Below are 19,609 nucleotides of genomic sequence, written 5' to 3'. Positions count from 1 at the left end.
AACACAGACTCCGACGAACATGGGGACAGTCTACCCATTCCTTTACCGCAGGAAGGAAGTTCGTCAGAGTCATATCCGGCCGTATATTCGGTCCCACCTCCAAGCAACCTAGTTGTTTCCTTCGATTGGAATCTACTAGGCAGACCCCGTTTACCGGCAAGTGTACCATTTCAAATCATTGCTCAAATATACAGAATGGTCATGGCTGGTACCATCATAGATGAAGGGGCTTCTGTGAGTATCGTTTCCTCAACTGCTTGGAAAGCACTTGGTTCGCCGTCGCTTTTTCCTGAAATGAGAAATCTAACAGGCTTTGACAAAGGAACTAGTCGAACGTTAGGGATCCTTCCCAATGTGTCGATAACATTGAGAAGGAAAACCATTCACATGAATGTAATGGTAGTCCAAGGACCCCAAGATTATAATCTACTCCTTGGACGCGACTATATTTATTGCATGGGAGCCATTGTCTCCTCGCTCTTTAGAGTAATGTGTTTTCCGCATGAAGGAAGAGTGGTCAAGCTCGTAGACCAGCTTTCATTCCCAGGCTCACACATAGAAAATAGTCAAATACCATCCATGAATGGTCTTTTTACAAAAGGAATGTCTCATCAATCCCCAGTCCGTCCACCCGATGAGCGCGAGTGATTCAGGAGGACATGACTGAAACCCAGGGGGCATGCACCCTGGTCTATTTCGGCAGGAAAACCTTGGGTATAGGGTAGGTTTCCGCGGAGGATATACGACTGGTTTATGAGATTATACCGAAATAAGATACCTCTGTCAGAAGGTAGGCCTTTCCCGATAGAACAAATGTTTTGTCTGCAAATTGAGGGGTAACCTGTAAAAGGTAGGCCTTTCCCGATAAAACAAAGGTTTTGTCTACAAATTGAGGGGTAACCTGGGAAACTCTACTTCTCTATACCTAAGGGCATGCAAACCTTTTGGCATACAAGAGAAGAGCGACCATTTATTTTTTAAATTTGTTCGTCCTCTAACCCTTTAAACTCGTAGGATTGGTCGTTTCCTAACTTCCATAAAGAAAGGATGTGGGGCAAAGCTTTGAAAAAATGCCATCTTAGATGAGACATCCTTATTATACGACTGATCAAGCAGTTTTTATGTGGAGTTCAAGCTCGTTAAAAAATAAACGTAAAGCAGTGGGAAAATGTTTCCCCCAGAGTTTAAGCTCATTCATTAAAAAATGAACCAATTTCCGGTAAATAACCATCGTGAATGCATTATCATCAACCTTTGAAGCCTTGGTCATGTTCTCGTCATCACCTCCATTTGATTGTTTACCCTTTTTGAGGAACAACTGCGAAGAGTGATCCTGTTAGCCATCCTTGTGACACTGTCGTGATTGGAAAATTCCAAACCTTACCTGGAATTAGTTGCTACCCGAATTTATCACTCGTTCCTCAAAAAACGAGTCTTCTTTAAGCTCTTTCCATCTGACTCGTAAAATATGAAAATATTGCCAAGCAATTGGCCTCTCCAGCTTGTTAAAGTGACCGGAAGTGCTATCCCTCCTTTAGATTTTAATCTTTTTGGACTTGAGGGATTATTACACAAAAAGATCAAGCTCTTGTTTTGTTCAGCTCGTTAAAATTACCGAAAATTCATCCCTTTTGTATTATTTTATACTTTTTCAGACTTAAGGGATTATATGACGAAAAAGGATTGTTGGAGTTTTCTTTACATCCCTTTCAGACTCTCTAAAATTGAAAAGGACCGATTTATCTTTGTTGTTAAACTCGTTAAAACGGAATAGCGACAAACTTGTCCATACTGACAAGAACGAGTTTCACTATCGCTAGGCTCGTTAAAACATAGCGATGGGTTTGCCCGAAGGGAAAATTATAGAACAAGCATATGTTATCCTCCTCAAGCTTGACAAAAATAAAGAGGTACTGGTCAGAAATGACTGGGGAAAAATTGGGAAGAAAATTGAAGAAACTTTATTGGTAGCAAGTCACTCTTGAACATGACACTTTCACTCCACATCTGAGTTGGGTTGGGTTGTTCCGTTCATTGGTCATATCACCATTGGTCCATCACACCATCCACATTTGGGGTTAACACTACCAATCCATCATGTCAGTGTCGCTGATATGTTCAAGAGAAGTCGCTCAGAGAATTCACCTGTGTCTCATCCACTACAATACATTCACGCTCCATTCTTTCATGACCGCCACCCTGAACCCTGTATCATCAGATCGTTTTCACCTCCAAAATCATTTACTCCGTTCCGTGCCGTAGATGTGGGATTCATTAAGGCCCTCCTATGGCGGGTCGCTTCTTGTCGACATCAGCTCATTATCCAAGAAGTCGACTTAGGGACAACCCTTTCAGTACTTTGAAGCTTGCATGCCTCAATGGCAAGTTTCTCACTTCCGGTGACAGGTTTACATCAATGGCCTTCGACTGAAAGATTTTGCGTGGTGTTCGACGCCAAGTCCCTTATTCACACCACGTGAATTGTACTATAGTACCTTGAGGGTCATCATCATTATCGGTGATTCCTCTCGCGCCTGTTAACAACTTACATCATTGGTTGGTAATCAAGCGATGTCTTTCCATGTTCGAATCCAGAACATCTCTCACATGGATCGACTTGTACTTTGAGTGAAGATCAAACGATATTGAAGACCCCAGATCTAGTTTCATCCATCCGGACTGCGATATATATTCAGGAAAATAAAGACATCAAATGTACATCATTGTTGCACAGATAATCATCCAACCTAAGGGATGATGGCTCTACCAGAATCATCAGTCTGCACACAGACGATTGTCTATCTTATGTACATGAAAATGAATTTATAAAGCTGAGCATGGGAATGCCTGCCTCAACTAGATCATGAAAATATTATGAAGATAATGTATTGTATTGTATCTTATTACAGGTCACCTTCCAGCTCAAAAAAACATCGGATCCTCATGATAAAGCATTTCACCCGACATCAAAAGATTAACGACCTCATGCTTTAGCGGGCAACTGTTATAGAAATTTTTGGGCCCTGCAACCCCAATCATATATGTCCATAAACCAAGGGCTCCTAAGTCCCTAAAAGTGTTGTTCCAACCCCTAAAAGAACAAGGTCAGCTGATTACATCATCTCCCAGAAGTTCTCCATGAAAAACTACTCAGAACTGGTCAAAACTAGACCATCTCACCTACTCCATGGTCAAAGTGCGCTGCATCCCACCTAAATGCACACGAGAGGTGTGATGCATACTAAAACGCCCTTCTATGGGGTGTGATGGGCGAGAGTGGACAAATGGCAGAGTCAATTTGCGAGGTGGATGATCATGGAATCTTCCAGAAACTTCTCCTGTGACACTTGCCTCTCTGCATTCGCCCAGGGATGAGTAAGAGATCATCAATCTCCAAGTGGAATCAAGAATTATCAGAGAGAGGAAACTAATCAAATCTCAGAAGCTGACTCACCTCCCTGCAATCATCTATATATGGATCCCTCATCCCAGAGATCCAGAGGCTGGAATTTTGTATCTTGTAAGGAAGTGCTGCTGGTTTCTTGGTGTAACATCATAGTGTTGGGTGATCTAAGCTTTTCATGAGGTGAAGAAGGGATTTCTTGCTAAGAGGATGACACTGGGTCAGAACAATTGGTTGTAATCCTCTTTGCTATTCTTGATATTAATAAAGCTATTCAAGTTTTCCTCCATATTCTTGTATGATTGATGATATATGCATTTGTGTGGTCAATATATATCTGGTCCTATATTGTTTATGATAGTAGATCTCTGTTCTTGGATAGTGTTATGCTACTTTGATTCTACAGGTGCTCTTTGAAGCTGGGTAGATGATGAAGCGAGTGGCAAAGATCTATTAGAAGGGAGAGGAATCAAGCAAGGAACCAAGCGCAAGGCAGAGGTTGGTCTCCTTTGTTCCCCTCTTATCTACTTCTCATAAAGGAAAACGAAAGTAGTTTTAGTTTGTTTGCTTCTAAGATAGCTACCAGTCTTAGTGGGACTAACAGCTCTGCATAGACACTAGATTTCCCGATAACAGTTTGGTTAACAAATTAGGAGCAGGAGCAGGAGTTTGGGTGCACAATCTTGAAAATGATCATGCTGAAGGCCATGCCTATAGATTAAACTTTAGGTGCACCAATAATATGGCAGAATATGAAGCTTTGTTGCTAGGTCTTAAACTTGTCAAACGATTAGGGGAAATTAGGGTATCTGTCTTAGGAGATTCTGATTTAATAATTCAACAGATTAAAGGGAAGTTTCTAACAAATGATCCCAGATTAAGATATTACAGAGGAACAATGATAGAGATTCTCAATACATTTCTAGAAACTAAGCTTGCCAAAATCCCAAGAAAACATAACTTGCAAGCTCATAGTCTGGCAATGTTTGCTAGCACCTGTAAATTACCATTTGAACCTAATCATCAGTTTACAGCTGAGATTAGACACAAACTAGCCATACCTGACAATTTGAAGAACTAGCAAGTGTTTGACAATGATAAGCAGATTAACAATTTCTTAACTCTAGAGAAAGAATTTTATAGCATTAACATAGATGTAGATACAGTTAGTGAGTTTGATCAAATAAATAAGATAGAAACAGACATTTCAGTAGAAATTGCAACTCAAATGCTTCACCCAACAAGATTTTCCAACAAATAAATGCAGGACATTAAAGAAATGGATATTGATGAGATTATCAAAGGAGAATCAGAAATTATCAATTTAAAAGATAATCATTTGCCTAAAGGATTAACCCCTTTGGAAGATCTTTTTGATTTTAATGATATTCCAAAGAAACCCAAGATGGAACCCTTAAAAGCAGACATTGAAGACTATAACTTGGGAACCGAAGAAGATCCAAAAATGGTAAAATTATCTAAATCTTTGCCCTCGACCAAAAACTCAAATATATTGAACTAATGAGAGAATTCCAGGATGTCTTTGCCTGGAGCTATGAAGACCTGAAATCATATGACACCTCTATAATTCAACATACAATACCTCTGAAGGAAAATAAAAAACCATTCAAACAAAAACTCAGAAGAATTAACCCTGTATTGCTTCCCTTAATTGAAAAAGAAATCAAACGAATGTATGAAGCAGGGATAATTGCTCCTATCAGGTTTTCAGAGTGGGTGTCTAATTTAGTACCTACTAGGAAGAAAACTGGAGAAATCAGATTATGTGTTGATTTAAGAAATGTAAATAAGGTTTCTTTGAAGGACAATTACCCTTTACCTAAGATGGATCATATTTTACAAAGGGTAGTAGGTGCCTCTAGGATTTCACTTTTGGATGGGTTCTCAGGCTATAACCAGATTCTGGTTCATCCTGATGACCAGGAAAAAACTGCTTTTACAACACCATGGGGAATGTTCAAGTATGTTAAAATGCCATTTGGACTAAAGAATGCAGGGGAAACCTTCCAAAGAGCAATGGACATAGCATTTGCAAAAGAAATTCATGATTTCCTGGTTATATATCTAGATGACTTGACTGTTTTTCTAAATCAGATCAACAACATTTGGATCATCTGAAACAAGTATTCTTAAAATGTAGAAAATATGGTATTCCTTTAAATCCTAAGAAGTCCTTATTTGGTCTAGAGGAAGGCAAACTCTTGGGCCATATCATTTCCAAAGATGGCATTAGAATTGATCCTACTAGAATAGAAGCTATTCTGCAAATACCCCACCCCAGAAATGTCAAAGAACTTCAAGCTTTCCTAGGAAAGATTAAATTTTTGAGAAGATTTATATCTAACTTAGCTGAATTAATTAGATTGCTTAATAATATGTTGAAAAAGGATTCAAAGGTTGAATGGACAGTAGAAGCCAAACAAGCATTTGAAGAAATTAAAATGGCTTTGACCAGAACACCGGTCCTCACAAGTCCAAAGTTTGATAGAGACTTCATAATATTTTCATTTGCATCAGAACACACTATAGCAGCTGTTCTACTACAAAAGGATGATCAAGGATGTGAGAAACCCATAGCTTTTTTTAGTAAAGCACTAAGGGATGCACCATTAAAATAGAAAATCATGGAAAAACAAGATTATTCACTTGTAAAAGCTATTAAAGACTTTAGAGTCTACATATTGTACTCCCATGTAATAGCCTATGTGTCAAATGCTGTTGTCAAAGACATCTTGACCCAGGATGGAATTGAGGGAAAAAGAGGTAAATGGATAGCTACTATATTAGAGTATGATATTGAAATAAAACCCACAAAGCTTATAAAAGGACAGGGTTTGGCAAAGATCATGACTGAAGAAAATTGCCAAGCCCTGGATATTAATGAATTGGATAATGAACAGGAGATGGCGACTCCATAAATTAGCCAGGCCTTCTTAGATTCACATTGGTATGCTGATATAATTTATGTACTATTAAACCTACAAGCTCCTCCAGGGTTATCCAAAACAAAGAAAAGGTTTTTAAAGATCAAAGCTTTAACGTTTTGTATTTTAAATAATGTTCTTTTTTGGAAAAATCATGAAGGTATTCTATATTGTTTATTAAAGGAAGAAGCCGACAAGGCTCTCAAAGAATTTCATGCAGGAGACTGTGGTGGACACCTTTACTAGAAATCAATGGCAGACAAAATCCTAAGGGCTGGATTTTATTGGCCAACCTTGTTCGCTGATGTAAAGAAATTTTTCACTGTTTGCCATAAATGTCAAATTTTTGAAGGCAAGAGAAAACTATTACCTTTACCCCTGAGACCAATTTCCACTGAGAAGCCCTTCCAACAATGGGGTTTGGACTTCATTGGAGAAATCCATCCTCCCTCTTCTGGCCAACATAAATGGATTCTAGCTTGCACAGACTATTTCACCAAATGGATAGAAGCCATTCCTTCTAGACAAGCCAATGACACAGTGGTTATAGGATTCTTAGAAACCAACATATTGTCTAGATTTGGTTGTCCTGAAAAGATCATAACTCATAATGTTGCTGCCTTCAAATCCAAGAAAATGATAAGTTTCTGTAACAAATACCATATCAATTTAGGCCATTCCACAGCCTATTACCCTCAAGGTAATGGTCTAGATGAGTCTTTCTACAAAATCCTGATTAATATTATTAAGAAATTATTGGAAGAGAACAAGAAAAATTGGCACTAGAAACTTACTAATGCACTATGGGCAGATAGACTCACTACCAAGAAATATATTGGAACTAGTCCTTATGAATTAGTCTATGGCATGGAGGCCGTATTTCCTTCATCTTTAGGAGTTCCTGTAATGAAATTACTTCAAGAGGCTCAAGTGGAACCCAATGATATTCAAAGGAGAATAAACCAGACCATCCATCTGCAGCAGACCAGAGAAGAAGTGTATCAAAGATCCCAAGTATTACAAGAGAAGCTTAAGAAAATATTTGATAAAAGAACCAAGGCAGAAGATTTCTACCTTGGAAACAAAGTTTTAAGATGGCATTCCAGGAGAGAGGATAAGGGAAAACATGGGAAGTTCGACTTCCTATGGAAAGGACCTTTTATTATCCAGGCCTTACAAGGGAACAATGCTTACTATCTGAAAAATTTGGATGGCACAGAAACAGAAGAAGGACCAGTTAATGGTTGGATGTTGAAACATTACCGTGATCCTACTTTTTAATGTATTCTGATTTTAACATGTACATACTATATCCTTGGTAATGCCATAGTCTAGATTGGATAGTAACTTATTGGAGTTGAAGCCCGAAGAGAAGGCCCTAAGCTTCATAAGTGTTACTGTCATACATACAATAAAGCAACCAGCAGAAGGAGATTTTAGAGCATGGTCAAAGTCATTCAGAAGGCCATCTGACCTACTATTCTTGACTTTCCACCAGGAAAATCCATCCCCAAGTGGAGCCAGTGATATGCCCCTATACCAATAGGTGTCATATTTCATGATTGACTTGATGAGCTCTGTAATATGTTCATACCTTTTTTGGTTGCAAAGGTTTTCCATATTTTCAAGAAATTAAAAAATTTAAAAAATGTAAAGAGGGTATACCCTAAAAGAAAAATCAAAGGATAAAAAGAATAAAAAGGGTCAAAAAATGAAAGAAAATGAACCCCAAACAAAAAAAGACCAGGAAAGTGGGCAAGTCTAAATGCCACTACTTTTTCATTTTCTGTAATAAGCAATTGTGTGCAGCTTGTTACTTATGCCACAATTAATGAAGAGTCAAACTGTTTAAACTTGGCTCATTCATTTTTCAATTTTGTGTTGTAGAATAGAGAATAAATATCTGACCAAACAATGTAAACTTGGTAGATAAGTAGAAAGGTAGAGTAAATAAAAAGGAGCTCAACAGTTTAATATGAGCCCTTGGATGTAATAAGTGCAGACGTAGGTAGGCTTTCCATGTAAAAGAAAAGGATGATTTGATAAGGGTTTGCTAGTCTAAGTGCACCCAAATAAAGAAGAAAAAATGTTAGGTTAAAGTAGGTAGGGTAGGTAGATGGTGCTGCAAAATTACTTGTGATGGATAATGTCTCTAAATGTGTTAATTTTTACTTTTATCATAAGTGCAAGGCAGACATTACACTTGATGTAGTTCAAGCAAGACAAGGTCAAATAACTAACTTCCATTCACATTTTCCCCTAAAGATTTCACTAATTCCCCATAAAGTATTAAGGTCTTTGAAAATTAAAGGGGCTCAGAGCATTTCTCTGACTTCTGGAGGGACTGGACCCTTGGCCCAATAATTTAAAAAAAGCCTAAGTACTTAGAATCATCCATAAACCATTCATTAGATTTCATAAAGTTTTTCCTAAGTACAATCCTATTTTACTTACGAAAATACACAATATCACCTAAAAAACCCATTTTTTCCACTCTAAGCCTAAGTTTAAATATAAATCTCTAATGTTTTACTTAGCGCTCATTCTCATTTTATGTCATATTAACTTTTAACACATATTATATAAATCCCGCCCTACCTTACCCTTTCCCGTAATATGTAAATATACATAAAAATACCCAAAATCTTATATATCCCGCCCCGGTTAAATATAACCATAAATATGTCTCAAACAGGATTAAACGAAATTAATTAACCCTCAAGGTTAATTAAGAACCACCCCCCAACCAATCACATTGCCCCCAATACAATTAAAATATTTTTATTATGTTGGGCCCACTGCAGTTAATCCTCCGCCATATTATTCCTCTCGTCCACCGTTCGATCCTGCCCCCATCATCCAATGATCGATATCAATATCGCACACCACCTGGTGACTGTGCTTTAACTCGCGATCACCAAGCGGTTTTCCTCCTGTACTCCTGCCACGTGTCAGGCAATCTATGTGATCGCTGGCTCCCGGCCAAATACCTCCTAACTTCAAAAGCGGTCCGATCTCGTACCACTTACCGCCCTCCACAAACGACAAGATGTCTTTTCCGGCTTACATCATACGCCCGATAAATAAAAAACCCCGCCAACCTTGACTTTGTTAAATACAACAAACAAATGTCATTTTCACGGTTATATGCTGCAACTGTGTTCCCATGCAAAGCGATGGCCCAGTCAACTGCTAAGCTCTCCAACCGCCACCTGATCAAGAAATTTGCATTAACTCAGCCCAGGACCGGTTATCCAACCCGCCATTGTACTGTTCACTGCCCCGTAAAGGTATTTATCCAATTTTTCACTGAAACACCGTAATTTCGGTTTTCTACTGAAAATTCTGCAAGAAAAAGCCAAATTCAGTTCTAGTCCAGTCTGTGTTTGCCATATAAAGTTCCCAAACCTACTGCCTTGCTTATTTTCCACAGAAAACCCCCAATTCCATTTTTGAATCCACAAGAACAAAAAATGGAAACCCCTATAGCCCTAAATGTTACACCCATGAACGCCCCTCACAAAGACTTAGATTATCTACTTCTGGCCGATAAAGATTTTCGGATAAAAGACTTATCTGGTGATAAAAACCATCTTCAGGTCTTCTGCCAAGCCAGAGATAGTTATCTGAATGGGTCTGATATCTTTGGACTGTGGGAATCTAACCTTCCCATGTATTTCCTCTCCTCAGTCCATGTTTTTCCAGATATAATTCATCAATGTTGTGCCAATTATGATCCTAACCATAGAGCTGTTATATCCCCAAGCCAAACAGTCATTTTTCCCATAACTGCTCAATCCATCAATGAAATGTTGCAATTCCACTCCAGTCAGCCCCTCACTCCTATTTCCATGGGATATTTTCTTGAAAAATCATCTCAGTTGTCCCAATCAGAAGTGAGCCGTATTGGTCAAATCTTCATGTTACCAAAGCACCAGCCCAAAGGTCCACCTCCTTATCTCCAAACTTGCTTCAATGAAACTGGAAGACTCATTGTTGATATCATATCCCTGATTATGGTATTTAACTCTAGTGAATATGTTGATGATATCACCCTAGTGTTATTATCCATCTTTACTCTAGGACACCCCCCTGCTGTCAGATATGACTATGCCTCCTATATTGCCAATAAGATCCATGACCAATTCCTGAATTTGGAAAATGAAGGAGTCTTCAAATACACCACTTTCATATATCATCTCATGTTGTATTATCAGTCAGACAACTTCTCTTTCCTTATCAAGAAACTTGACACCAAAGGAAATCCAAGGTCTGTTATCTTTTGGAGTCCAATTTTTCATAATACCATTGAGTCCTCTTACACCTACAGTGAGTTCATTGACCTATTTGTACATCCAGCAACCACTCTGTTGATAGGAGTTTCCCCTCCTAGGATCAATAGGGATATGAAGAAAATTCTCCAGCTCTCTAAGCAGTACAAGATAGGTGACTGGTACCTATATAAAAACCACACAGAAATCAGGATATATGGGTGTGAACTTTGCCCTTTTAAGTTACCCAAATATGTTCCCATGAGATTGTTTGCATTGGAGTATTTTAGGCAGATCATAAATGCAGATTTAGTCGATTTTTGTGGTGCCAAGAAGAAAGCTCAGTTAAGAATTAAGAATTAGCAAGGCCCTTTTGTCTGCAACACTAGGGATGCATGAAAAGAAGCTGATTTTTTTTTAAAAGAGCACCTTAGATTACGAAAGAGTTTTAAGTGGGTACCTTATGACCCCAACAGTTTTATATGTGACAGAATGATGAAGAATAGGTTATCCCCATACATTCACCATAGGATCCCAGAGATTGAGCAATTTGTAAACTTGGATGAATGGATAGAGGGGACCTTAGTAATTTTGAAAATTCTATGAGAAATCTTTAGAAAACTCTTGACCTGGATTCTTTTGGGTAGGTACCATTCAAGCAATGTCAAAAATCAGGAATTAGTGCATCCATTGCTGGCACCTCTCAACAGCCTTCACAGGAAGTCAACACACCAGCCACAGGAACATCCAAAGGCAAGGAAGTAGAGCCCATAGAACAGCTTACAATGTTAGATCAGTCTGAAATCCCCAAAGAACAGGGTCAAGTGCTGACTCCACCAGCTCAAACCAATATAGCAGAAAATCTAGTTTTGCAAACTCCTCTAAATGAGGAAAGAAATAAAAATAGGGACAGGGAAACTACTACCCCTACCAGTGGACCTACAGGATAGCCTGGGACAAAAAGACAAATACTGAACCCTCTGTCAGAAGAGGAAATAGTTGAAGGGACTATTGATAGCCAAAGAGAAGAAAGAGCAGTTAGTCAGCAAACTTTCCCATTGGGAGGAACATCCACTAACTCACAGAGGCAAGAGCTAGAGGGACAACATAGTGCTGAAGTATCATCGCTCAGGCCACCAAGTAAAGAGGCCTCAGATATCAAGAAGACATTCATAGAAATAAAGGCCAGGAACGAACCATTGAGACTTCAAATTTACAATCAATATTTAAAAATGGCCCCCATGAATCAGCAAAGACTAATGTCAACCTATGACATTAAAGAAGGAAAGATGGTAATGAGCTACTTCAAGCCAGAGGTACAACAACCCCGGTCAGCAGCAGATTACATCAGAACTAACCTAGAGGTCTTTGCAAAGGATATGCATCCGTTGGATCAAATTGAACTTCACAAGCAAACTGGAGAAACAATCTATTCCACATTGGCTGGTAAAGCAATGACGGCCCACAGGCTACAAAATTCCTTGGATAATACAATGGCCCAATTACACCTGGAAAAAGCCTCCTCCCTGGCCAAAGATAACAAAATAAAGTCATTAGAAGAAATCATCATTGGATTGGGACATGATCCCAAAGATGTGAAAGAAGTAGAAGCACTGATCAAGAAGAAAGAAGAAGACATTGCTGCCCTGAGGAAACAGCTAAAGCTACCTCCTTCAAGGCATCCACAGACTGCTAAGGTTATAAAAAAAAATCTAAAGAAGAGATGATGGACCTACTCTTCAAACTCAACAAAAGATTGAATAAAATAGAGCAGGCATTAGAAAATGCACTGAAGGACAAGCAGGGAGAGTTGACCTCTCAGCCTCCTCAAGTAATACTAATAGTCTCAACAGCAGTCCCCTCTACACTTGGGACAGTATTAGCCCCAAACATCCCAACAGCCACAGCAGAGGTGGTCACAGGTACAGCGACAACAGGAACAGGACAGGGTAGCAGCACCAATTTGAGCACAGAAGAGCTAATAAAGTCAATGGAAGACATGAAACTACAAGTTTCATAATTAAAACAGGTAAAAGTATAGTTTGCTAAGATGGAAAGAAATTATGACCTCTCAAAGATAAACGTTGTAGAAAAAACAAGGGAAATTAAAGCATTAGAAAATAAAGTGAAGGCATTAGAAAAAAATTGCACTTTTGACAAGCCTCTGGCAGAGATCAAAAAAATTCTTTGGGCCAACATCACTCAATCCATAAATGATGTTTGGCCGTCCATCCAAGTGATCTTTGAACAGATTGATCTAGTGAAAGCAACACAGGGAGAAATTCAAAAGACAAAAGCTCAGTTAGGACAAATGCCTGATGAAGCCAACCGGCTAATACATTTTTTGAATACCAGGAATAAGGAACAACTGGAAGAACTTGGCATCACAGATAGGACAGAGACTATTTCGGAAATCAAAAGGGTGCTGACCAAGAAAACTTTGATGCAAAATTTAGAGAGAAGATGTCAAGATATGCAGGTGGAAATTAATTCTTTTATGGAGAAGTTTGCTATTTTGCAGAATAAAGGGCTACCAAGTCCTTTGGTGATTAATGACAGATTAATGAGGCATAAAGATTTTGTAGACAAATTGAATAAGTATGCTGGCAATCAAGCTAGTTCATCAACAAGTGCATCAGGAATAAAAGCACTCCCCACAGGCTGAGTTCTCTATGACAGCTTAGAGAACTTATTTTATGTTTAGCATGAGATAAAGCACTTGTTCCCAATCCAGCCTACCTTTTTCAGATATACAGAAACTGATGAGACCTTGAGGAAGCTTCAGAAACACGGATTGCCAGAGCAAAAATGGTGGGAAGACATGTTCGAAATTTTGTAAATTTATACTTAGTAAAATGTAAATTTTGTGCTATTTACTGTAGTAGGATGAACAAAGATGAACAAGGATCAAACAGGTCAAAGTGTATCAGAACAGGTAAAGAGTATCAATCAAAACAGGGCAGACAGCACAGAGTTACTAAAGAAGACAGCAGCAAGCCAAATCATAGGGCTTGCCTCCAGCACACTCAGCAAGAATAGGAATAGCACAACATCAGTTTACCTTTCTCCTATCTTCGAGACTAGTTGTCTCTATTTTCTTGTAACTTATTCTTAGTCACCTTAGAATATATCTCACTCTGTTATGAGATATTTCTTGTAAATTTTTTTGTATAAATACTCCCTCAATTGAAGTATTGAGAGTGGATTCATATACATCACTATAATATTGGTTATTTTAGAATAAAGTGCTATTGGACCAAACTTTTATGTGGCTTGCTGGATAAAGAATTGATGCAAGGGACTTTCCATAGATTTCTTGAATCAAACACCGGATCAATAAGTCTCCTATACCTTGTTTTTCTAAAGTTTTCCTTGTTTCTTTTACCATCTATGTTTCATATCTGAATGATAAACGAAAAAAAGTAATTTAGAATATGCTTGATTGCACTCTGTTTTCAATCGCTATTATTCTCTATGTTTTCTTCTGAATTACGATAAACAGTGAAATCTTAAGTGTTCCTATTTTCTAGTCCGTTCACTTTGATTAGTTATTAAAGAATACTTAACTTCTCTTTATTAGTAATCATTCAAGTTCCCTTTTCAAATAGGTTGAAGGATTCTTAACTACCCTTCACCCATTCTGAAACCATTCGATTTATTCTAAGTCTTTATTTGTTCTCTGTTTGACCATCTTGCTCTGTGAAACCATCCTTTGTTAAGAAACCTAATCCAGTTAAGCCATTCTCTTTGACTCCTAAACTAGTCAGTCCTACCCCTATGCTATTGAATCTCACCACCCAAACTCAAACAAAACTCCTAAACTTCACAACTAGCCTAATATCTTTCAAAACAAAGCTAGAACTTAAAGAGAGAGCCCTCTCTAGATACAGATTGGCTAGATTCTGTATCTAAAAGATTGGTTTGTGGTTACCTCGGACCCCTTTCCCCATCTTACAACTTCTGGGAAAATCTGAGTGATAATAGTTCCGAAATTCACAAAATATGTGAACACTTGTTAGGGTTCTAAAATTCACAAAATATATGTATTTCACAGCGATCAGATAAAATGGGTGTACTATTTTTCAATGCTGGTCAGGGTTCTGAAATTCACAAAATATGTAAACGTTGGTTAGGGTTCCAAAATTCACAAAATATATGTATTTCACAGCGATAAGATAAAATGGGTGTACTAATTTTCAACGCTGGTTGGGGTTTCTAAATTCAAAAAATATGCAAACGTTGGTTAGGGATTTGAAATTCACAAAATATATGTATTTCATAGTGATCAGATCAAATGGGTGTACTAATTTTCAACGCTGGTTGGGGTTTCGAAATTCACAAAATATATGTATTTCACAGCGATCAGATAAAATGGGTGTATTACTTTTCAGCTTTAGGCATACATCTACCCACAACAATACCAAAGATACCAATGTTTCCACACTTGGCCGCTATTCTAACTTATGCACCCAACACATGTAATATTGTCAAACGATGTCACATATATATGCCGTAAAATAATTGTGAATTAATGCATATGGGATTAGAAAATCACACAAGGCCTAACACAATGTCTTAGGATGTGCTGAACTCGCGAGCGACTACATAGTTCTAACTTGAGAGCTTTAAATGTTTAATAAAATTCAGACCAATTCCATTCTGAAGTGACTTATTCATTGAGATCCATGGAAATAATCATCATTACGAAAAGAAAATGCAATTGTTTTAAAATTTTATAAAGAGATTTCTTAAATGAATTTTTAAGTTGGTCAGAATTTTAACTTTTCTACTTGGATGTTGTTGCTCCTTTTTCAAACTGTAATACTTTTAATGAAAAACCAATAGTAGGTACTAGAAACAATGAATTTGGAACAACAACAAAATAAAGTAACAATGATCACAAATTTAACACACATAAAACCGGCATAACAATCTGAGCCATTATACTAAAGCATAGATTTGAGTACATAAAATGAGATGAAACAATGGAGCCTAACTTTGCTTACTAAGCTGAAGAGAGAACTTAGAATGGTGATGTTGCTGGCCTAGTGAATAAGCTATTGTTGGTTGACTATTAGAATGATGGTTTCCAACTTGAATACTGTCTAAATCAAACTGAAACTTCACCAACAAAATCCTGTAACTCATGCGAATGGCCCAACTATCCAATTGGTGCATAATATTGCCAAAATTATTTGCTATAAGTAGTCCCCAATCCGAAACTGAAAAAACTCCCAATTGATCTGAAATTTGCCTCCAAAAAGCTCAAATTCTTCAACCCAAGAAGCTCTCAATATACCCACACACTACAAGAAAACAATGAATTTGGCCCTCAAAAATGGCCCCCAAACACCACTACAAATTATCACCAAAATTTCACTTCTCCGACAAGAGAATGACCCCTATAAGTTTTCCTCCTAATTTCCTTTATAGCCTGCAGATTGACCAAGTCGAATTCCCTCCTATGCCTAGGAATGTACACTGCTCCAAAAAGGTTGAATGTTATGCTTAGGTGAAGTCTCGTGATAGACTCCTCATATTTTCTAGCTAGGAAGAAACTCAAGGTTCTCTGAAAATAGCTTGGATTTCACCTAAAACACTTGTGCTCAACAACACTCCAACCCTTGCATTGAACAACTCTAAGAGATGTTAAAATCTGGTGTAGTAGAAAAAGATAATTTAGAGTGCCCCCTTTTTGCCTCTATATACTTATGGGCCCATGCACCCTCCTTGGTGGCCCCTACTTTCCCTCCAAAAAATATCTCCCCATCTAGGGGTGAAAATTGCTCCCATGTGGCCCATAATTCATTCATGGGACCCACTCCATCCACATATCCTAAGTCCAAAAATGCCAAAATTGATCCCCAATCCTTTTCCTCTTTTCCCAAGGGACAAAATGGGCTAAGGGATATCATACTAGAAATCTGATGGGATAGGGGACATTATAATCCTCTCCTCTAAAATTTTTTTATCCTCAAGAAATTGCAATGTTGGGTGCTATAGTACTTTCTCTCCTTCCCATGTAGCATCCTCCAAAGGAAAGTCCTTCCACCTAATAAGGAACTCCATGATAACCCTATTCATAAGTTTGCTCTCCTGCATCTCCAAGATGGCTTCAGGAACCAACACCAAATGCCCCTCTTCATCAAGTGGTGGTAGCTTTGTGGTACCTGACACCTGCCACCCCAATGCCTTCTTTAGTTATGACTTGTGAAATACATTGTGCACTTTGATGCTTGGTGGAACCTCCAACTCATGTGCCACCTCACCAATGTGTTGGATCACCTTGTAAGGTCCGTAAAAGAGGGGCTTGAGATTTGCGACCCCCATATGTTTGAGTGTTGATTGTCTATATGAATGTAGGCATAAGTAGACTAAGTATCCCACCTCCATCTGGTGGTAGTTTTGATACAACTTATGTTTATTCTGAGCTATCTGTAAGGTGTTCTTGAGAGCTCTAAGGATCTCTTGGCTCTCTTAGATCTAATTCTTCATGCTTAGGGCTTTGTTATCCCCAAAAATTGTGTCAAAAAATATTAGCACCTCATAACCATAGAGCGCTTTAAAGGGTGTCATCCCGAGAGACATGTGATATGTCCTGTTGTAGTAGTACTCCCTTAAATGAATCCATTTCATCCATACTCATTGCTAACATATCACACAGTTACGTAGTTAATACTCCAGTTATTTATTCACAATCTCAATCTTCTCGTCAATTTGATGGTGGTAGCTAGTGATGGGTGTAAGGTCGGTGCCCACCAGTCTAAAGAGCTCTTGCCAAAATCCCCCCAATGAACCTATTGTCCCTATCACTGATGATGGTTTTAGGGAGCCCATGTAACCTAAACACCTCCCTGAAAAAGAGTTTGGCCACCTGCACTGCTAAGTACCTATCTGAAATACCAAAAAAGTGGGGAAACTTGATCAACCTGTCTACCACCACATATATATAGTCTCGCCCCTGAAATACTAGAAGTTCAATGATGAAGTCCATGGAGATACTCTCCCACTTCTTTTTTGGAATAGGAAGAGGTTGAAGTAACCTAGCTAGATGTGTGTGCTCCACCTTGTTTCGTTGACATGTGCTACACTCCTGCACATACCTCAATATATCACCCTTGAGGCCTCTCCATGCACTAGTACAAAATGGCTAATTAGTTACTAAAAAATTGACTAAAATTTGCATATAAATAACCATTTTTCAGTCGGTGACCAGTAGTAGCTAATTTATAGTATCTTATAACGTGACCAACTTTTAGTCATTTTTAGCTTAGTCATTAATTGATTGTCTCGATTTTATCGTCTAGTAGTATATTTAGTCATTAATTTGGTCATTAATTTAGTCATTTATTTAGCCATTAATGCCACAATTAATGACTAAATATACAAAAAAATATATTATTATATGATCACCCGAGAAAACCAATTAATGACCAAACAAATATGACCAAAATGTTGGTCGTGTTATAAGATACTGTAAATTATCTACTAATAGTCATATATATGCAAATTTTAGTCATCGTTTGAAACCAATTAATGACAAAAGAAATATGACTAAATTTTGGTCGTGTTATAAGATATTGTAAATTAGCTACTACTAGTCATATATATGCAAAATCTAGTCGTCATCTGTAATCACACATTTATCATTTGTAGTAGTCATTTATCTTTTTTTGGTAGTTTTATATTCATTATATAAATGACTAATTTAATAGTTTATATTCATTTCATTTACTTTCATTAATAATCATTATAAATGACTAATTTAGTCGTATATTCATTTTATTTATGTTCATCATTAATCAATATAAACTACTAATTTAGTAGTTTTAGATTGATTTTATGTATTCATTATTAATCAACATAAATTAATTAGGTATGATTTTGCAACTAAATTAAAAAAATGTCATACAATGTGCATGTTCATCTAATATGAAAACGCAAAGTTACATGTGTTAATTACAATACTAAACAATATCAAGTGAAACTATAAATAATTTCAACCACATAAATTATATTAAATATCGAAATGTCAATTATTACAATATGAGTTTCCAACTTAATATTTGTTGGACTACAATTTACACATGAAATGGTGTTTCATCACTTCAAAACATTATCATTGTGTTGCCAAGGAATTGTAGGTGAATTCACCAACTCTAAAGACTTGACCATCAGTCTCTATGTGTGTGTCTTATGCGGGATATTGGCTCTAAGGGTATCACTAGACCTGTTCTATTTTTTCTCTCTTTTTGCATTTGTCACTCCAATGTTATTTTTCTTCTCCTTTTTCGATTCTTGCTTCTTACCATCAATACTGAGTTCCTTTTCTGAAAACAAAAGAAGTTACAATGCAGAGTGTAAGACATGGAAAACGATGAATACTAGAATATAAAATAAAGTACAATATAAAGGATTTATACGACATATACCTCAACATCAACAATGTCAAAGCCATTTTTCCCCATAAAAGCAAGAAACTCAAACAAGTTTTCTTCAGTTGGGCGATAGTGGCCACTATGTGGCCAGATGACCTGTATAAACAAAGCAAATCAAACACCAACATAGAAAAGAACACCTTAGTAACTTAGTATTCAACCTTCAAGGAAATCTTAGGCACAATCATGCCAACTAAGTTACATGCTAAAAAGCTTAAGTTTTAGATAACTTGTGAAAACAAATAATCTGAGGTGTGATATTTAATCCTTGTCATTTTATTCGCAACAACATTTCATTCTCTAACGCATGAACTTGGTAAAGTATATAAACAACATGTGCTCAAATAACAAGTTATATGCTTGAAACATATGGCAGAAATTAGATAGTGAAAATGAGAGCAATCAAGCTCCAAAATGTTATATGCACATCCTTGAATGTCTCATACCTTCCTTTGCAAGACCCAAACCCAATGTGACAACAATAGCTTGTTAGGTCATCCAAATTTTCAAATGTAACAGGTCAAATTAATTTGAATTCTCAACAAAAAAGCT

Source organism: Pinus tabuliformis, chromosome 1_1, assembly GCF_031772625.1.
Source record: "Pinus tabuliformis cultivar Carrire ecotype Pingquan chromosome 1_1, CPIR1, whole genome shotgun sequence".
Lineage (NCBI taxonomy): Eukaryota > Viridiplantae > Streptophyta > Pinopsida > Pinales > Pinaceae > Pinus > Pinus tabuliformis.
This window is presented reverse-complemented; position numbering follows the sequence as displayed.